Raw genomic sequence first — 19,563 nt, forward strand, 5'->3', positions numbered from 1 at the left:
TAAAAAGGAATAAAATTAAATTAAAATTTAAAATAATTTGTTAATTAAAAAGAATTTTGAAAAAGTGGTGAGGAGTTTTCGAAAATAAGAAAGAGAAAAGTAGTTAGGTAGTTTTGAAAAAGATATGATTGAAATAGTAAACTTTTAAAATCAAACAAAAAGTAAAGTAGTTAATTGAAAAAGATTTGAAAATCAATTTTGAAAAGATAAAAAGTTAGAAAGGATTTTGAAATTGATTTTAAAAAATATATGATTGAAATTTATTTTGAAAAAGATTTGAAAAGGAAATTAAAAAGATTTGATTTTTGAAAATTAAAGTTGATTACTTGACTAACAAGAAACTAAAAGATATAATTCTAGAATTTAAAGATTGATCCTTTCTTAATAGGCAAGTAACAACTTGAAAATTTTTGAATCTAAATATTAATTGTTAGCATTAATTTCTAAAATATGAAACAAAATTAAGAAAAAGATTTTGAAAATCAATTTTAAAAGTTTTTGAAAATGTATAAAAAAAATGAAAAAGGTTTGATTTTTGAAAAAGATTTGAAAAAGATAGAATTTTTAATTTGAAATTTTGACTTGACTAACAAGAAACAACCAAATTTTAAAACTTTTGACTAAATCAATTCAAAATTTCGAAATTTATGAGCAAAATAAGGAAAAGATATTTTTTTGATTTTTGATTTTTTTTAGGAGAGAGAAAAACACAAAATTGAAACAAAACATAAAAATTTAAGATCAAAACAAAAATGCATGCAAGAACACTTTGAATGTCAAGATGAATACCAAGAACACTTTGAAGATCATGATAAACACCAAGAACATGTTTTTGAAAATTTTTAAGAAAAGAAAAACATGCAAGACACCAAACTTAAAAATTTTTAAACTTTAGACACTAATAATTCAAGAATGCATATGAAAAACAAGAAAAGACGCAAAACAAGAAAAATTAAAGATCAAACAAAGAAAATCATCAAGAACAACTTGAAGATCATGAAGAAACTCAATGCATGTGTTCTTCGAAAATTTAAAGAAAAAATCAAAATATGCAATTGACACCAAACTTAAAATTTGACACAAGATTCAAACAAGAAACATAAAATTTTTGGTTTTTTTTTGGTTTTATAAAAAATTTTTGGATTTTTCAAAAATTAATCAGGAATAGAAAATAGAGAAATTCAAAATTTTTAATAAGAATTCCAGGAATCATGCAATGTTAGTCTAAAGCTTCGGTCCAAAAATTTAGACATGGCTTAATAGCCAGCCAAGTTTTATGTGAAAGCTTCGGTCCAAAGGATTAGACATGGCCCAGCCAAGCTTCAGTAGAGCATTACATACAAAAGCCATATTGATGGGAATCAAAAAGCTTCTGCAATGATAAGTGGAAGCCTCGGTCCAAAAGAATTTAGACATGGCTTGACAGCCAGTCAGGCTTCAACAGATCATAATGAAACTCTAGAAATCATTCTTAGAAATTCTGAAGAACAAAATAAAATTTTTTTGTATATTTTATTTTTATATTATTTTTTTTTGGCTTTATGAAAATAAAAAATAAAAAATAAAAAGCTTAAACATAAAATAAAATTACCTAATCTAAGCAACAAGATGAACTGTCAGTTGTCCAAACTCGAACAATCCCCGGAAATAGCGCCAAAAACTTGGTACGCCGGAATCGTGATTATTCATTCCCTGGCTATAATGCCAAAGACTTGGTGTGGGAGAACGTGATCTCAAGACTTCTTCACAATTCCGTGTAATTGACCAGCAAGTGCACTGGGTCGTCTAAGTAATACCTTACGTGAGTAAGGGTCGATCCCACGGAGATTGTCGGCTTGAAGCAAGCTATGGTCATCCTTGTAAATCTCAGTCAGGTGGATTCAAATGGTTATGAGGTTTTGACAATTAAAATATAAATAAAATTTAAAATAAGATAAAGTTACTTATGTAATTCACTGATGGGAATTTCAGATAAGCGTATGGAGATGCTTTGTTGCTTCTGAACCTCTGCTTTCCCATTGCCTTCTTCCAACCTTGCGTTACCTCCTTCCATGGCAAGCTGTATGATCCTCTCGGATGAAAACAAATCCATATGCGCTGTCACCGCACGGCTAATCATCTGTTGGTTCCCGCTAGCGTCGGAATAGGACCATTGTCCTTTTGCACACTGTCACTGCGCCCAACATTCGCAAGTTTGAAGCTCATCATAGTCATCCCTTCCCAGATCTTACTCGGAATACCACAGACAATGTTTAGACTTTCCGGATCTCAGGAATGCTGCCAATGGTTCTAGCCTATACCACGAAGATACTAATCTCACAAACTCGGTTTGTGTATTAGATATCCAAGAGAGTATACTCCAGCTGTCGTCCAATGACTACGTTGAACATCATGTAGACCGTTTTGTGGTTGTCAGGCACGCAATCTTGGCTAAGCGAGTAACGAAGATTGGGTGATTGTCACGGGTCACCCCTTCATTCTGACTTAACTGAATTAAGTACGAGAGTATATCTTGGAGAAAAAGTAGGCGTGAATTGAATAGAAACAGTAGTAATTGCATTAATTCATGAAGAACAGCAGAGCTCCACACCTTAATCTATGGGGTGTAGAAATTCCACCGTAGAAAATACATAAGTGAAAAGAGGTCTAGGCATGGCCGTGAGGCCAGCCTCCAAACGTGTACAATGGTCAAAAGATATTTCAAAGATTAACCAAAAAGCATAAAATAAATCACTAAAAGTAGTTTTTATACTAAACTAGTAACTAGGGTTTACAGAAAATGAATAACTAAGTACATATAGTGCATAAATCCACTTCTGGAGCCCACTTAGTGTGTGCTTGGGCTGAGAATTGAAGCTTTTTTCGTGCTTAGGCTGTTCCTGGAGTTAAACGCCAGCTTTGGTGCCAGTTTGGGCGTTTAAGTCCAATTCTAGTGCCAGTTTGGGCGTTTTATGCCAAGATGTTTTAGGCTGACTTTGAACGCCAGTTTGGGCCATCAAATCTCGAGCAAAGTATGGACTATTATATATTTATGGAAAGCCCAGGATGTCTACTTTCCAACACAATTAAGAGCGAGCCAATTGGGCTTCTGTAGCTCCAGAAAATCCATTTTGAATGCAGAAGGGTCAGAATCCAACAACATCTGCAGTCATTTTTCAGCCTCTGAATCAGATTTTTGCTCAGGTCCCTCAATTTCAGCCAAAAAATATCTGAAATCACAGAAAAATACACAAACTCATAGTAAAGTCCAGAAATGTGATTTTTGAATAAAATCTAATAAAAATATAATAAAAAATAATTAAATCATACTAAAAACTATGTAAAAATAAGGCCAAAAAGGGTATAAATTATCCGCTCATCAGTTGTATTGGATTAGTGTGGTTGATGATAATTATTGGGAATTGTTGGTTAATGAGTATTGATGATTGGTGTTGTGGATGAAGGTTGTTGATATGGCTGTTGAGTTGTTAAATGTTGAGGTATGATGACTTATGATGAATGGATGAACTTTGGTTATGTTGATGAAAGTGTTGTATGGTAATTGATGATTTGGAATGGGTGATAAATGGCTATATTGATGTTGGTAGTTGGATATGGGAGATTGATATTGAAATTGATGACAGAATAATGATTGTGAATGTTTTGGTTGAAAAAATTGTTTGTAATGTTATATGTTTAAGAATTGAGATTGAGAATGATGAAATGTGATGGAAAAATTGGTGTGAATGATGAATGGTAATCCAAAAGGGTAGATTGTGTTGTAATTGGAAGTTTGATATTGTTTTGGTTGGATGTGGTTTGTGAAAGTTGGTAAATTGAGATATGTGAATTGGGTTGGATTTAGAGTTGTTGAATAGCTTAGAGGTTTTTGAGATAGAAAAAATGGTTGAAGTAGTATTTAGTATGAATTTTGGGTTGTTATGGTATGGTTGATATGTTATTGATTTGGTTTGGATTGAGATTGGTTAAAATTTGAGGTTATGAAGTTTTGGGTAAAAATAGATTTTTGGTGAACTTTGTCTAATTATAACTTCTGCCTCGGTTTTCAAAATTTGTTGAATTTGGTTTATAATTAAATATTATTGAAAACCCTTCGATTTGATATAAAGTTTGTAAAATTTGGAATTTTGTAGAGGAAGTTATGATCATTCAAAGATTGGTGTCGAAATCTGAAATTCTGCAGAGTTGTAGAATTTTGTGATTTCTGGTATGTGCGCACGCACACACCAAGGAAGTTTTACAACCTGTGCGTATGCACAGCCCTGTGCGTACGCACAGCCCTGTGCGCACGCACACGTTGGGAAGGTCAGTCTGTTGGGGGCGCTAGCATAGGTTGTGCGAGTGAACAAGCATTGTCAATTTTGGTACCTGTACGTACGCACACCCCTGTGCATACACACACGTTTTGAAACTTCCTGGGTGTGCGCACACACACCCCTGTGTGTACACACACGCCCTGTTTCTCAAACTTAAACTTTGTTTTCAACTGTTTCACCTTCCCAACAAGCTTGTAAGATTTTGTGACACCATTTTGAGATTCTTGGGCTTATTTTTGGATATTGGAACATGGAAAAGGTCCTAGGAGGTTTGAATGGGTTTTACTTTGAAAAGTTAGTAAACGGAGGTTTAGGTTTCTAGTGTACTGAGGATGAGTTGGTTGAGAGAGAAGGAAGAGTGGTGAATATGGTGATTGCTAACAGTGAATTTGAGAAACTCATGAACTAAAGAGTTCGGAATGAAAAATATGAATTGAGGATGGTTGAGATGAGTTGAGGACTCGAAGAGAAATGATGATCTTGATGAATATTGAAAATGGATAACTGAAAGTGATTTGATGATGAGGAAATGATTGTATTATATGAGAGTGTGCGGAGCCTATATCTCCGGCGTAGCAGAATGTTCTGCTGCATGACTAGTTGTTATTGAGAGTGTGCGGAGCCTATATCTCCGGTGTGGCAGATGTTTCTATCGCATGACTTGTTGAATGTTGAGAGTATACGGGGCCTATATCCCCGGCGTGGCAGATTGTTCTGCTGCATGATTTGTTGTGGTTGGTTCCTTCTCTGTTGCAGGAAGTGTGCGGGGCCTATATCCCTGGCGTACTAGACTCCCTACTACATGAGTGTGCAGGGCAATATATCTCTGGCATAGCAGAAGAGCTGTTGCATGAGTGTGCAGGGCACTATATCTTTGGCATAGCAGAAAAGGCTACATCCGGGAGGATGTGTCGGGTTGGCATTTATGGACCGACAAGTGATATCATGAGCCAATAGGATAGACATTCATCATATGCGTCTTCTATATGCTTGTTTGCTTTGTTTACTTGAGCTTGCCTAATTGTATAACCTGCCTACTTGCTTCTTGCATTACTTGCTGTAAATGAATACTATTTGTGATTTACTTGTTTGCATTAATTGTGATTGTCTGGTGCTGAGGAGGTTAGGTAGGCGGTGGCGATGTGATCGCACTGAGGTTAAGTTGGCGAAGGCTGTGGGATACAACAGTGTGATTAGTATTGGTTAGAATTCCCCTAAGTTTAGATAACCCGGTTTATGGTTTAAGTTCTTTATTTATTTATTTATTTCATTTAAGCTTGAATATCCGTTTTGATGTGAAGTTCTAGGATTGCCTTCGGCGTCCTGGTGCCTTACATCTTACATTATTGGGCACTGTTACCATATTGAGAACCGCCGATTCTTATTCCATACTTTGTTGTTATTTTTCAGATGCAGGTCGTAATGTACTTCGGTGAGATTGCGGATATGGTGACAGAGCGGAGTATGGTTCGTTCCTTGTTTATTTATGTTTTACTTTTTTCATAGTAGTCTCTTACCTTTTGTATATTTATCTTTATGGTCTTAGAGGCTTATTTGAGAGATAGGTTGTATAAGCTGTTTTAATTTTAGAACTCTGTATGTTTCTATTTGTAACTAGTCGGCTTAAACTCCGCAAGCTGCGGCTAGTTTTCTATGATTATTATATTTTTATATTTATATATGTTTTATTCTCTTATACCTATACCTTGTATCTTATGCGTTAGCTTCGTGTGAACGTTTCACGCTTTTGTAATTCTGTCTTTGAGTTTAATCCTTCATCAAGCTTCTATAATATATTATTCCCTTCCATATATAAATATGTATAAGCCTTAGGACTGTCGTAATCTCTGATTAACCTTTGCTTTACGGCTAGAGGTAAGGATTATGGTAATTGGGGTGTTACATGTTACATATGACATGTTATTAATTCCATCTAAAATCAAATAATTGGTATAATAATAGATTATTTACAATCTCCTATAATTGATTTAGTTTAATGAATCAAACAAAATAAACTTCAAAGATATACCCAAGAAGAAGCTATGTTAATTCATAATTAAATTATTGAAATCCAATTTCGTGCTTATGAATCAATTAAATAAAGGGTAAAGTATCATTTATATCCCCAACATTTAGAGTAAGTCTCAAAGTTTTCCCTAACGTTTTAACGTCCTATTTGTATCCCTAACGTTTCTAAATCAAATCAATGTTGTCCTACCGTCAAAATGTCTAACATTTCGTTAATGCCGTTTGACATGTGGAGGTTAAGTTAGTGAGCCCAAAGGTTAACATGGACATGTCTGCATCTTCGTGCCCATTATAACATTCACTGTAGCAAACACAAAACTTTGAAGAAACAAAACACTTCAACACAACGTTTGCCATTCCAGTTCTCTTTACCATACCTGTTTTACTTTTTTTGAGGCTGATCATAGGGAGGGGTTGCAGATTGAAGGTAATTGGTAGATCGTTGTTTGTTGTGTTGCATGATAGCTTAGCCTTTTGTTCTAGTGACACAATGATTTTGTTTGACAAGGTATGTATGAAGAAAAAATTTTTTGGGGGGTTTTATGCAATATTTCCACGAAGAATGATGGCCATATATGAGATTGTTCGCATTGTAGGGTTTAGTTGATTTTTTGTATTCCCAGAAAAATGTTCCTTGGTTATGTTAGTTAAGGCATGCCGTTTCTTTTTTTGTGATTCAATCTTTGCTTACGATTATAGGGATCTAGTAGTATTTTGTGATGACCAATATTTACTCTTTTGTTCAAACAATTTGGTTTATGTTGTTTGACTATGTTTATGTGATGTAATAGGGTATGTAGTTTATGATGAGTTATTTTAGTGTCAAAGTTTACCACCAAGGTAGGTTTGGACTTCAAGGAGGGCATTTGAAGTATTTGGGTGGGGAGACAAATGTGATAGACTACTGCAATGAGGATGTGTGGAGCCTGATTGAGGTCTATGATTTAGTGAGCAAACAAGAATATTTGAAGAAAGATATTGCAGTAATATGGTACAAATCATATGATGAGAGTACAGAAGAAGGCTTAAGGATGTTGCGAAGCGACAAAGATGCAATGGATATTGCCAATATTGGGGTTAGGGAGGATATAGTGGAGTTGTATGTAGTTCATAAAACTAGTGATATCCATGAAGAGGTTGAGGATGTATACATGTTAGGGAGTACTAAAACTACCATGCAAGTGAAAACTGGTGGATTGATGAGCGGATAATTTATACGCTTTTTGGCATTGTTTTTAAATAGCTTTTAGTATGATTTAGTTAGTTTTTAGTATATTTTTGTTAGTTTTTAAATAAAAATCACATTTCTGGACTTTACTATGAGTTTGTGTGTTTTTCTGTGATTTCAGATATTTTCTGGCTGAAATTGAGGGACCTGAGCAAAAATCTGATTCAGAGACTGAAGAAGGACTGCAGATGCTGTTGGATTCTGACCTCCCTGCACTCGAAATGAATTGTCTGGAGCTACAAAAATCCAATTGGCGCGCTCTCAATTGATTTGGAAAGTAGACATCCAGGGCTCACTACAAGAAAAATACCCATTCAGCCACACTTTTTTTAAGCTACATTTGAAAAGCGTAGCCTATTTATAGAATAGGCTACGCTTTTCTCCGTGTTGCCTTTATATAAGAGAAAAGAATACACAATTATGGCATCATTTAAAAAGTGTAGCCTTAAGTATTATAGAAATCACTTATAAAGCGTAGCCGTAGGTTGATATCTATAGGTTCACTTTTCGTATCAAAGAAAACGCTTTTAGAGGGTAGCCTATTTGTTAAGTTTTGAGTGCGTTTTAAAAGTGATGCCTAAAGTATTTAATGTATCTAGAGCAAAAAACTTGACACTTAGTGAATTTTTTTCCCTCTTAGCTTTTTCGCGTAAGCACGCACACTGAGCTCACACACTTAGTGAAATTTTGACTTCCCTCCAAAGCACCCTTTCAGAGAAGAAACCCTCCAAAGCACCCCTTCCCTCCAAAGCTCTTTCAGAGAAGCACGAAGAAAACCCTCACCATCGTCATCACCCTTTCAGATCAGAGAAGCACCATCGCGAAGATCGAAAATCCTCTCACTATCGTCGCACTGCACCCCACTCACCACTCACCGCCACACACCACTCACCACTCACCACTCACCACTCACCACTCACCACTCACCAATGACCGTCGCTCCTCTTCGCCCTCCTGCACTAATCGTCGCTGCGCCGCCCATACCATCGTCGATCTCTGCGCTTTTCTTCGTCCTCTCTGTGCTCACATCGTCGATTAGGTATGTATTAATTTCCATTTGATTCTGAAATTTGAGGGGTTTAGGGTTCTGATTTTAGAAACCGTTTTAGGGTTTAGAAACTGATTTTAGATATCTCCAAAGAGAAGGCTCATTTGGCTGCTGTTCAGGTATCCACTCACAATCTGGTTTTCACTGATTCCATCATGTGTGTGATTTTAGGGTGGATTTTCTTTTTTCCCCTCAATTTTTTAACCTTTCTGATGGCTTGATTTTCTAATTTATGTAAAGGTTAATGGACCTGTGTTGGTTGAAGACACTTGCCTTTGTTTCAATGCCTTGAAAGGTCTTCCAGGTTGGTATAATTTTCTTGTTTTACATGATTCTAAGTTGGGAGTATTCAACTTGACACTGATTTTATTTGAATGTTTTAATTTTTTACAGGGCCTTACATGTAAGTTCTATTTCACATTTTATCATCATCTTAAGGTACTCTCCTTTTGGGTTCATATAAAGTGTTGTTAATTTTTATATTTGTTGTGAGACCAATACCTTGATACTGTGAAAATAAATGAATAAGGAAAAAGGACGCTTCTCATCATCGTCTTCTCTGTGCTCACATAGTTGAATATGCATGTATGTATTGATTTCTATTTGGTTCTGAAATTTCAGAGGTTTAGGGTTCCGATTTTAGGGGTTTTAGTTTGGGAGTTTCAATCTGTGAAACTATAGGTTTATGAATTGTGATTTGATAACATGCATGCTGTTGCTGATGAAGATGTGTGGTATTTTAGGGTTCTCAGTTAAAATCTTTTTCAGTTAGATATAAAAAAGCTCAAGAAAAAAATTGGTATGTAAATGATGGTTATAGTAAAATATGAACTAACTTCAATAATTTAAAACTGAGGATTGGATTTTGATGGAACGCTTAGACATTGTTAGGATTTTTTTTCTATAGAGACAGAGAAAGAACAGAATATTTCCTGGCCTCACTTTTAGGAAGTACAATAAAATACAAGAATTTTCTGTCTTGGAGGATAAATTTTGTAAATTTGAATAGTAAAACTCAGCTTGTAAACTTTTAAGAATTCAGTGGTAATGCCGTAAGCTCAATTTGGGGACAAAATTTGTAAATTTCAGTGTGACAACCTTTAACCAAAAGGAATAGAACGTGATGTAATAGAAATTATTGAATGAGGTAATAATTAATAAGTGTTCTGTTGTATTGTTTTAGTGTTAGAGATTAAGTGGAGAGTTACTAACTCAATGTTGTGTGGAAATACAATAAAATGGGATAGTAACACTCAGGTTCTGTTTCGGTGCTATTATTGCATTCGGCTCAAATTGAAGGATAAGAAAATGAAAACTAGAATGGGATAGAATAGTGTGGATTCACTTTATATGTATGTGCTTCTTTCTTCATCAGTTTCATATGCAGACTTGAGATTTGCTCGCAACATTTTGGGCTTGAGACACATTGTATTTTTTTAATTTGTGTGTTTCGCCTTGTAGATGCATATTTTGGTCCTGGAACAGTGCATAACATCAAATGCCATCTAAATAATGCAGAGTCCAAGGCAATGAAAAGAGCCAATTTCTTCTTTTTTATGTGATTGGTTATTTGGATATTATGGGTTTGATTGTGTAAATGTGTAACTATGATGACAGGGTGTAGTGGATGTTGTTTTTGTTAATGCTATACTAGCTATGTGGGGTTCAGCAACGGAATCTTGAGGCAAGTTCTAGCTGTGTGATCCCCCAAGAAGTCAGTGCTCACCGCGACACCACCTCATCCACCCATGCTCTACCATCATCTTCTAACTGCTTCTCAGTGCTCACCCAGCACTACTAGCGTCTACTGTCTTTGCCGCCACTCCTCTGTTTTGCAGCTTCTGAGCCGAGAACTCCATCACCGCTTTGATGATTATAGCTGGCCCTGGAAGTGGAAAGGTGTTTTAGTTTTTATCTGTTGTTTGTGGTCCATTGCGTGTTATTTCTTTCTCTTCTGTTGATAGTTTTGGTATCTGGTTATTCACATTGATGCTGAATTGCATTAACTTTTTTTTTTGCACCAGACATCGACAATGGTTGGTCGAGTTTTGATGCTGCTTAATGAGGTGATATGAGCTAAATATACTATGCCCTTATCTTTGATTCTTTGCCACCTTTCCCTATCTTCTGAGTTTATCTGTTTCCACCATTTGCATATATTTAACAAAGTTATATTTTCTGATAAATATCTACAGGGCATTAGTCCATTGAACTTTTCATTCATTTTCCCTAAGTATGTTACCCTGAATTTAATGGACTGATGGAGATTTTTCTCTCACTTACTGGAACTAGAGTTGATTTTTCTTTCTATCTGAATGGCAATTATTGCAGCTGTCTTTATTCATAATCCATCCATGATTTTGCTAGAGAAAGGGGAGGAAGAAGTAGAACAAAAGAATTAAAAACTAACGAAAACATATTAAAAAGTTACATGGCACTTCAGATTTTACTATGTTGCTCAAGTAATTCCTAAATTTATATTGCAGGATAGGTCGTACATCTGAATTCTTAATATATGGGCAGGGACAACAACGAAATGCAGTCATTGAGGCCATTCGATTATTAGAAAATGGAAACAATAGGTCAAAAGATGGTACATCATTGGTTGGTGAAGAGTCCAAAGGCGTAGTAACACCCAAACAGTTCAAGGATAAGGCAAAGAAATGGCAAAAGTTTGTGACTCAGGTTTGTGGTTCTTTTTATAGTTCTATTATTCATTAGTATAATCTGCCTTGTACAAAGAAGTCTGTCAAAAAACTTGATAGTTCTTGACCTGTGACATTTTATCCTACATATGGTTAAAGAGCCGGAAGGTTCAACTGTTTGGTTCTATTACATGATTAGGCTTTAACTTTTAAAACTGTCCTTTACAAGGCCACATTAATTTTTCCACTGAACGAATAAGGGTCTTCCTTTTTGAAAAAAAAAAAATTCTTTTCTTATGCTGCTGATATGTTAATTTGTTAAATTTTGGCATGATCATATGTAATACAACATTTCAGGCCAAAGCCTCGGGAAGAACTTCTGCTGATTATTGCGAATTGGGCAATTGGATAGGCGTAAGCTAATAAGAAATTTTTTTTCCCAACAGTTGCATGCACACACAGACACAGATCCTTGTTCTACTTTAGAAACTCTAATTCTTTGCCCTGGATTTTAATCAGGCTAAAATTCTTGTGCATTACAATAGCATATTAAAATCTTGTAATGCTCTGGATTATCATGAGTTAATCAGCTGTTCAGTGAAGCTCCTCACTGATTTTCCTGAAGTTAAGTCTTTTCTGAAACACACAATTAACTAAAATGGAGAAGCAATAATTAGAGGACATGTACTGCGTTTGTATCATTGCTGCAGGCCATGCAATTGCTGCAGCTGCAATTGTCTTCCCTCTATCAATCAAAATGGAGAAGGAAGAGGAGGAGCTATTTCAGATCAAAGTGCTATAAATGGAGGAGGAGGAGCTGTTTCAGTTGCTCTTGTCTTCAATCAAAATGCTGCCAAGGTAGAGACGAATTCGGAAACTGCTGCATTCTCCCAAAATTCTGCACTTGTTCTTGCCCCAGTTGTCCCAGTGTATGCCCTTGTTACTGTTGTACAAAGTCCTTTTGGAGAAGTACTTTCTGTTGTTTTTGTTAGTATTTCAAATTATATTATATTACTTGCTCAATTTGCAATTCTGATATAGTTAGAGTATAAATAATTATGATTGCTAAAATTTAGTGTTCATTTATTTTAATGCCTTTGTCAAGTTTGTCAATCTTGCTAATTAGTATCTGTCTTTTGCTTCACTCCTTATCATGCTTTCAAATTAAGGAATCAAGTTGCATAGGCTTCTATTTTATTTTCTTTATTTTCAGTTTCTATTTGGTGCAAAAGTGCATGGGGTTGCTCTATATTTGTACAATATTTGTTTTCTGCAATTGATTTTACACTGCCAAGTACTTAGAATTCATGACTTTGATTTAAGAACCCTTGTGGTTTGGTACAAAATGACACATTTCTTTATGCTAAGTGTCCTTTTATTTTGTTTTCAGATAGATAGCAATGAATATATTTGGTGGAAGGCTAATGCTAGAGAGACAAAGGAAGAACTAATTGATAGAGAGCCTAAGTTCATGGATTAGTATATTTCTGTTTAAGAACACTTTTGTTGTTAATTGTTTACAATTATATAAACAGCATTGTATTATAGATGTGCTAAGGAATAACTCTATTCATTTTGTAGAAGCTATTTTAATTTTACTTATTTTTTCATTTTAATATAAGATGTATGAGTATTCAAAATTATAATCATTCTAATACTTTTGGTTCATTATAAATATATTTATTATTTGAAGAATATTATATAGTATTATTGTGTATTTATTTTTATTTTATATTTGACTAATTTGATTAAAAATGCATGATTATATATATAATTATATTACTAAATATTAGGTTATAGAAAAAAATTATTAGAATATATATATATATATAGAAAATTAAAAAAAAACCATGAGGGACCTAAGGCTACACTTTACAGGTGATGCAGTAGCGTTGAAAAGCGTAGCCTATTCTGGTAAAAATGGAAGCTGAAAAGCGTAGCCTTTGGTCCTGGACAGCATCACTTGAAAAGCGTACCCTATTCCCAAACGCCAAAAGCGTAGCCCTTGGTGCAGAAAAGCGTAGCCTTTGAGAATAGGCAACGGCCGAATAGGAATCACCCTAGAAAGCGTAGCCATAGCCTAAAAAGCGTAGCCGTAGCCTAAGGCATCATTTTTTTTTCACTTTTGGCTACACTTTTCAAGTGTATCTGAATGGGTGTTTTTCTTGTAGTGGCTTTCCAGCAATATATAATAGTCCATACTTTGCCCGAGTTTTGATGACGCAAACTGGCGTTCAAACGCCAACTTTCTGCCCTATTCTGGAGTTAAATGCCAGAATCAGGTTGGAAATCAGAGTTAAACGCCAGAAATAGGCTACAACCTGGCGTTTAACTCCAAAAAGAGTCTCTACACATGAAAGCTCAATGCTTAGCCCAAGCACACACCAAGTGGGTCCGGAAGTGGATTTCTACATCATTTACTTATCTTATGTAAACCCTAGTAACTAGTTTAGTATAAATAGGACTTTTTACTATTGTATTAGACATCTTGGTCATTCTGGTTCCCTCTCTGGGGCTGAAGCCAATGAACACCATTATCACTTATGTATTTTCAACGGTGGAGTTTCTACACCCCATAGATTAAAGTGTGGAGCTCTGTTGTTCCTCATGAATTAATGCAAAGTACTATTGTTTTTCTATTTAATTCAAGCCTATTTCTTCTCTAAGATATTCATTCGCACACAAGAACATGATGAATGTGATGATTATGTGACACTCATCATCATTCTCACCTATGAACGCGTGCCTGACAACCACTTCCGTTCTACATGCAAACAAGCTTGAATGTGTATCTCTTGGGTTTCTAATCTAAGATTAAAACCTTCGTGGTATAGGCTAGAATTATTAGCGGCCATTCTTCTAACCCTAACATAGCCGCCTCACCACCGTCACCCCAACCCTCTTTTCCTCACACTCTCAACCGCACCCAACGACACAAAATACACTGTGAATCAGAGAAATAAGAGGGAAGAAAGAAGAGGAAAAGAGAGAACGGAGAAGAAGGGAGAAGAGAGGAGGGGGTCACATATCCACCGCACCCCGTCGCACCTAGGTCATTGACGTGGAGCCGTCGCCACTGTTCCACCGAGTCGCTACCATCGTCGCACATAGGGAGAGAGGGAGAGCCCGCGCCCCGTCGCCGCCATCTACAGAGCCACGAGTCGTGTCAGTGCTGCCGAGAGAAGGGAAGACGCGAGCTGGAAGAGCTACGCTCAGCCGCCGTCGTCATGCTAGTAACCGCTGCCGTGAAGCTCGTCACCGATGCTGTGCCACCAGAGGAAGCCACTGCCATTGTGTGTACAGAGAAGAGGAGCGTCACGAAAATCAAAGGATGAAGACGATGTTCTGCCTCTGCTCCTGGTTTCTGGAATCTGACAGAGCACCGCTGCCGTCAATCGGAGATGCCAAAACTGCTGGAGCTGCCACTGTTGTGAGCTTCTGCCATTGTTTAGCTCACCGGAAATCATCACCAAAGCTGCAGCTGCTCCGTTCCTTGGTTTTTCTCTGAATTCAGTAAGCTATCTTGCTTCGAAAACCTCTTTTATCACTTTTTCGTTAAATATTACTGAGGTTTCTGTGGCATTTTTGCTATAAGGTTGAATTACGGTGATTGCATGTCATGTTTAGAGTTGTTGTTATCGCTGTAAATATGAAATGGAGTTGTGATTATGGCTGCTTTTGCTGCAAGCCAAGAGAAAAAGGTGTTTTGTGCGTTTTTATAACTTTCGAGTTTGATCATTCGAGGTAGGGGGTTCTATTTTGAAATTATCTGTTTTATGCCATGGAAGTCTAGTGGGTATTTGCAAATAATTTATGATTGTTTGGAATGACTGAATGATAAGTTTAAATTGTATTTGTGACTGAATTTGATGAATAAGTATTTGATTTCTTGTTGTTTAGGAATGTTGGAAATTCTGATTATTAGCTAGTTATAATGAATATTTGTTATGTTATGGTTGTGAATGGTGATAGATTTGGTATTGCTTGTTGAATGGGAAATATAAACTGAGTTTAAATTGAGGCTATAATTGATGCTGGAAACTCCGGTTATGTCAATGTCTTGGTTGGATTGTTGATTTGAGAAATAATTCTATGTTGGAAAAGACCTAGTTTGTACACTTACTCATACTAAACAAAGGATTCTGTATTCAAAATTTGAGTTATACAATTATATTACGGGGTGACTTGGATTTGAAACTGTTAAAAAGAGTTTGAGAAAAATATTAGTTTGATTCATTAGTAATTATTGGTTTGATTCAAGAGCAAAGGATTTGATATTCGAAATGGTTGAGAGATTTTTTAGTTGTGACCCTAAAAGGGTGGCATAGCCCGAATTTTAGAGGAAATACTGCCAAATTTTTATAAAACTCTAAGACTTTATTTAAAGTGTTATTTAAAAGTAAATCTGATTTAAGAATATTATTTGCTTTTGATTTATTACGAGAAGAGTTTTGTTTTCAAATCGATTTATTAAGAAAAGTATAATGTTTTAAACTCAATCTTTTGAGAAGGGATTTTGCTTTAAATTATATTTTGAGTTTGGTTTGATAAAAAAGAAAAGAAGAAGAACGAAAAGTAAAGGAAAGAGAGATAATTAAAGGAATCTCTGCCACAGGAGAGCAGAGAACAAAGATTAAAGAAATATATTAATTAAAGAAATGTCTGCCACAAGAGAGCAGATGCGACTTTGTTTGGGCCTTAGAGCCAAATGTATAGTGGGGACGCCCACACACTAAGAACTGTTTTCCAGATGTAAGCTCATTGATTTGAAAGTCACACTGTATGCGGCCTAGCCGTAAGACTCATAAGCACACTGTATGCATCTAAAAAGCCATATCTAGGACTCGTGCCCGGGTAATGTTGGGAGCGGGTAGGCAACCGACACATGAGCTCATGGCCTTCTTAGGACAGACATGTAACATAATGTTTACGCATATGCATTTGATTGTGTTTGCTTGTATTACTTCTTTGTGATTGTGCTGTTTGTCTTATTGCAACTTGCCTGTATGTTGAACTGAATCTCTTGCTTGTACTATTAGTTTGTGAATGTATCAATGTGATTAGGAATTGACGTTTTGATTGAGAATTAATTATGTGGCTGAGAAATGGTTAATGTGACTAGTCTTAGATTTAAAATTCGTTTTAGGCTTAGAGATTTTGAAAGAGGTAATTAATTAGCTAAAGTAAAACCCAAGAGTATTTTCAAAAGGTTTAATAAAACTATAGTTCCCTTGAGTATGTTAATTATTCGCATTTTATTCATTACTTTTTCAGCATTCCAATTTCCTACTGAGAATGTGTGGTTTGTTCTCACCCCAAAATCTTCCACCCTTTCAGTGACATAGGTTCGAAGACTCAGTATGAGGCCGCAGACGAATAGTTGGAATTGTTTAAAGGTTTAGTTATTTTCATAGAGTTCCCTCGCCTTTATCGATTAGAACTTTATTTTATCCAGAGGGATAGGTAATGTATTCGAGTTTTATATTGAATTTATTTGTATAGAATTTATTATTAGTAATAACTATGTGATTACTATTACTTGGTGATATTTGATATATGATTTCAATTAATAAAAACAAAATTTTTAGGCATTTTATTAAAAATTGAAACATGACATCAAACTAAAGGCTCAATATTAAAAAGTTAATAAGGAAAATGAGTTAGTAATGCCTTACTTTTGGTACGATCATGACGTGATAAAAGTTAGGGTGTTATAGATGCAGCAGAACAAATTAGGAGTGACAAAGGTAAGGAGAAAATTGTTGCAGGTTTAGGTAAAAGTGTTGATATTTTGAGATCTTTGATGTTATAGAATCCAATTAGCTTAAGGGAAAGGCTTAATCTTGCCCCTTTGATCCTTGGGTATGGTAAGAATTCTCAACCCTAATGAAATATTTGATTTGTTGTGTTTGGGTGTTGAGTTTGTATATGTGGGTGTTTTATGATGTGTTTTAGGTAATATGTATGTAAGTGGTTTGGAGCTTGATTGAGTTTTTGGAAGCTTGAAAGTAGACTTTTGGTGCTGGAAAATCTATTTGGGAGGTGTTGAGCCTTGAAAGCTTGAAGAAAAAGTGAATTAGAGGTGTTTCTGGGTTGGACGAGAAATCAGCCAAAGTATGGTTTCGGTTTCCTGTATCTAAATTGTAATGTAATGTAAAAACTTAGGCTAGAGACCCTAGGATAGGAATTGAATTTGAGATGTTGTTGATTGGTTATAATGGATTGTATGGATTATGTGGTTATTGGTTTTTGAAGGTGGAATTGATGTCTTTGTTGATGATGTGTGTGATTTGTGTATGATGATATTTGGTATGTATAAGGGTTGATTTGAAGTTGAAATTGTGCTTGATTTGGATAACTGGTTTTGTATGTTGAACATTGTGGAGTTGGAAGTCTTGGTTTTGGGGTTTGATGAAAATGGAAGGTTGGTAATTGAGAATGTATATTGTGAATTGTTGAACTTGGATTATTGAGTTAAGATTGATAAAAATAGAGAATTAATGTGTTGTGAATTGAATGAGGAAGTTGAAATGTGGTTGAGGCTGAATTGGTATGGTTTTGGTTGAATTTAAAGGGGTTTGGAAAGTGTATGTTTGAAAATTGAGGCTTGGTTGTTTTTGTGAAAATTGTGATTTTGGCCCAACTTTGGCAGAGTATAACTTGGTCTCCGGACCTCCGATTTGTATCAAACTTATTTAGAAATAAAATATGGTCTGAGATGTTTATGCCGTTCGAAGAACGGAGTAAAATTGTTTTAAAATGAGGAAGTTATGCTCGATCAAAGTTTAGTGTGCAAACTAAAAAATCTGGACTTAGCAGCTTTTTGGTGGTGCTGCTGCATTGTATGCGTACGCATACATTCCATACGCGGACGAAAAGGGCAAAAATGTATGCTCATGCATACGCGTGGCCCATGCGTACGCGTGACCTGGGGTTTTTGTGTACGCAAACTCCCTCATACACGGCCAGTCGTTTCTGCCTGGTGCACATGCGTACGCGAGAAGGGCAATGCATATACGACTTGGTCCAAATGCGCACTCACGCGTACTCATGACCCACACGTACACGTGACCCAGTTTTCAGCAAATATGAGTTTTGTATTTTTATAATCAAATTTCAAACCTCTAAGCTTCTATTTTTACTCTTTTAGCTCTAGATCTTAGTAGTAAATAATGAGATAAAGCTAGGAAAGAGGAGGTATCTTGGTGATGAAGTAAGGTTGGTAAGTGATGACTTATATATGGAAAATGTGAATACATGAAGTATATGTGATGCCATAGCAATGATGAATGGTTGTGAAATGATTATGAATGACTGTGAATGAATGTGATGATTGAGACTTCGTTCATGATGTGAATGTGTAAGTTTCTCTTTGTTGTAAGGTGTGTCGGGCACTATATCCCATGAGTGTGACAGGCACTATATCCCAAGAGTGTGGGAGCACCTTACCCTGGAAAGTGTGTCGGGCACTATATCTCTTGAGTGTGACGGGCACTATATCCCAAGAGCATGGCATGGCGGGCGCTATATCCCAAGAGTGTGGGAGCACTTAATCCCAGGAAATGCGACGGACATTATATCCCATGTGACAGACACTATATCCCAAGAGTGTGGAGGCATAGAGAGACGATATCCGGGATAGCTGCTGGGTGTGTCAGATTCTGGTAAAGTAACCAACACGTGAGCTCACGGCCAGTTGAAAAGACATGCATCATACGCATCTATTTGTCTTGTTTGAGTTTGAATTATTTGGGATTGTCTTTGTGAAATTACTATACTTAGTTGCTATATGATCTTCTTGCTGTAACTGCTATATGATCTTCTTGCTGTAACTGCCTTATACTTGTGTTTACTTTGTCTGTTTTGTTTTTCTATGAGGTTCTATTAGAGTTTCAGAGGATTAGAGGAAAGGTGATGATTTAGGGGTTAAGTTAGAATTGAGATAAGTTAGAACTCTTTAGATACCTTGCCTTATTTTATGATCTTAAATGTTGGTTTTAAGTTTAAATCTATTGTCGGAAGTTCTAGGATTGCCTTCGGCTTTCCCAGGATATTATATGTTAGATATGTGGGCACTGTTACCATGCTGAGAACCTCTGGTTCTCACCCATGTGGATTTTGTGGTTTTTAGATGCAGGTCAGGTGACACCTCACTCAGGCATGCTGGAAGCTTCTAATTAGCGAAGTTCCTTATCTTTTGGGGCTCTATTTTGGTTATATGTATTCATTTAGATGCTTAATATCTATACTGCTTATGTATTTGATGTATTAGCTTCCTCTTAGAGGTTATTTTGGTGA

At 35.9% G+C, this 19,563-nt stretch overlaps 2 long non-coding RNA genes across 2 annotated transcripts; both read left to right on the top strand.

The window, feature by feature from the left end:
- LOC107637920 lies at positions 8,692 to 9,041 on the top strand. The gene is made up of 3 exons (XR_002360361.1): positions 8,692 to 8,739; positions 8,861 to 8,928; positions 9,014 to 9,041. It is a non-coding gene; the product is annotated as an uncharacterized LOC107637920 (long non-coding RNA).
- Positions 10,481 to 10,844, top strand: LOC107637921. Its single transcript, XR_001619618.2, has 3 exons — positions 10,481 to 10,519; positions 10,645 to 10,686; positions 10,816 to 10,844. It is a non-coding gene; the product is annotated as an uncharacterized LOC107637921 (long non-coding RNA).

Source organism: Arachis ipaensis, chromosome B04 (assembly GCF_000816755.2).
Source record: "Arachis ipaensis cultivar K30076 chromosome B04, Araip1.1, whole genome shotgun sequence".
NCBI lineage: Eukaryota > Viridiplantae > Streptophyta > Magnoliopsida > Fabales > Fabaceae > Arachis > Arachis ipaensis.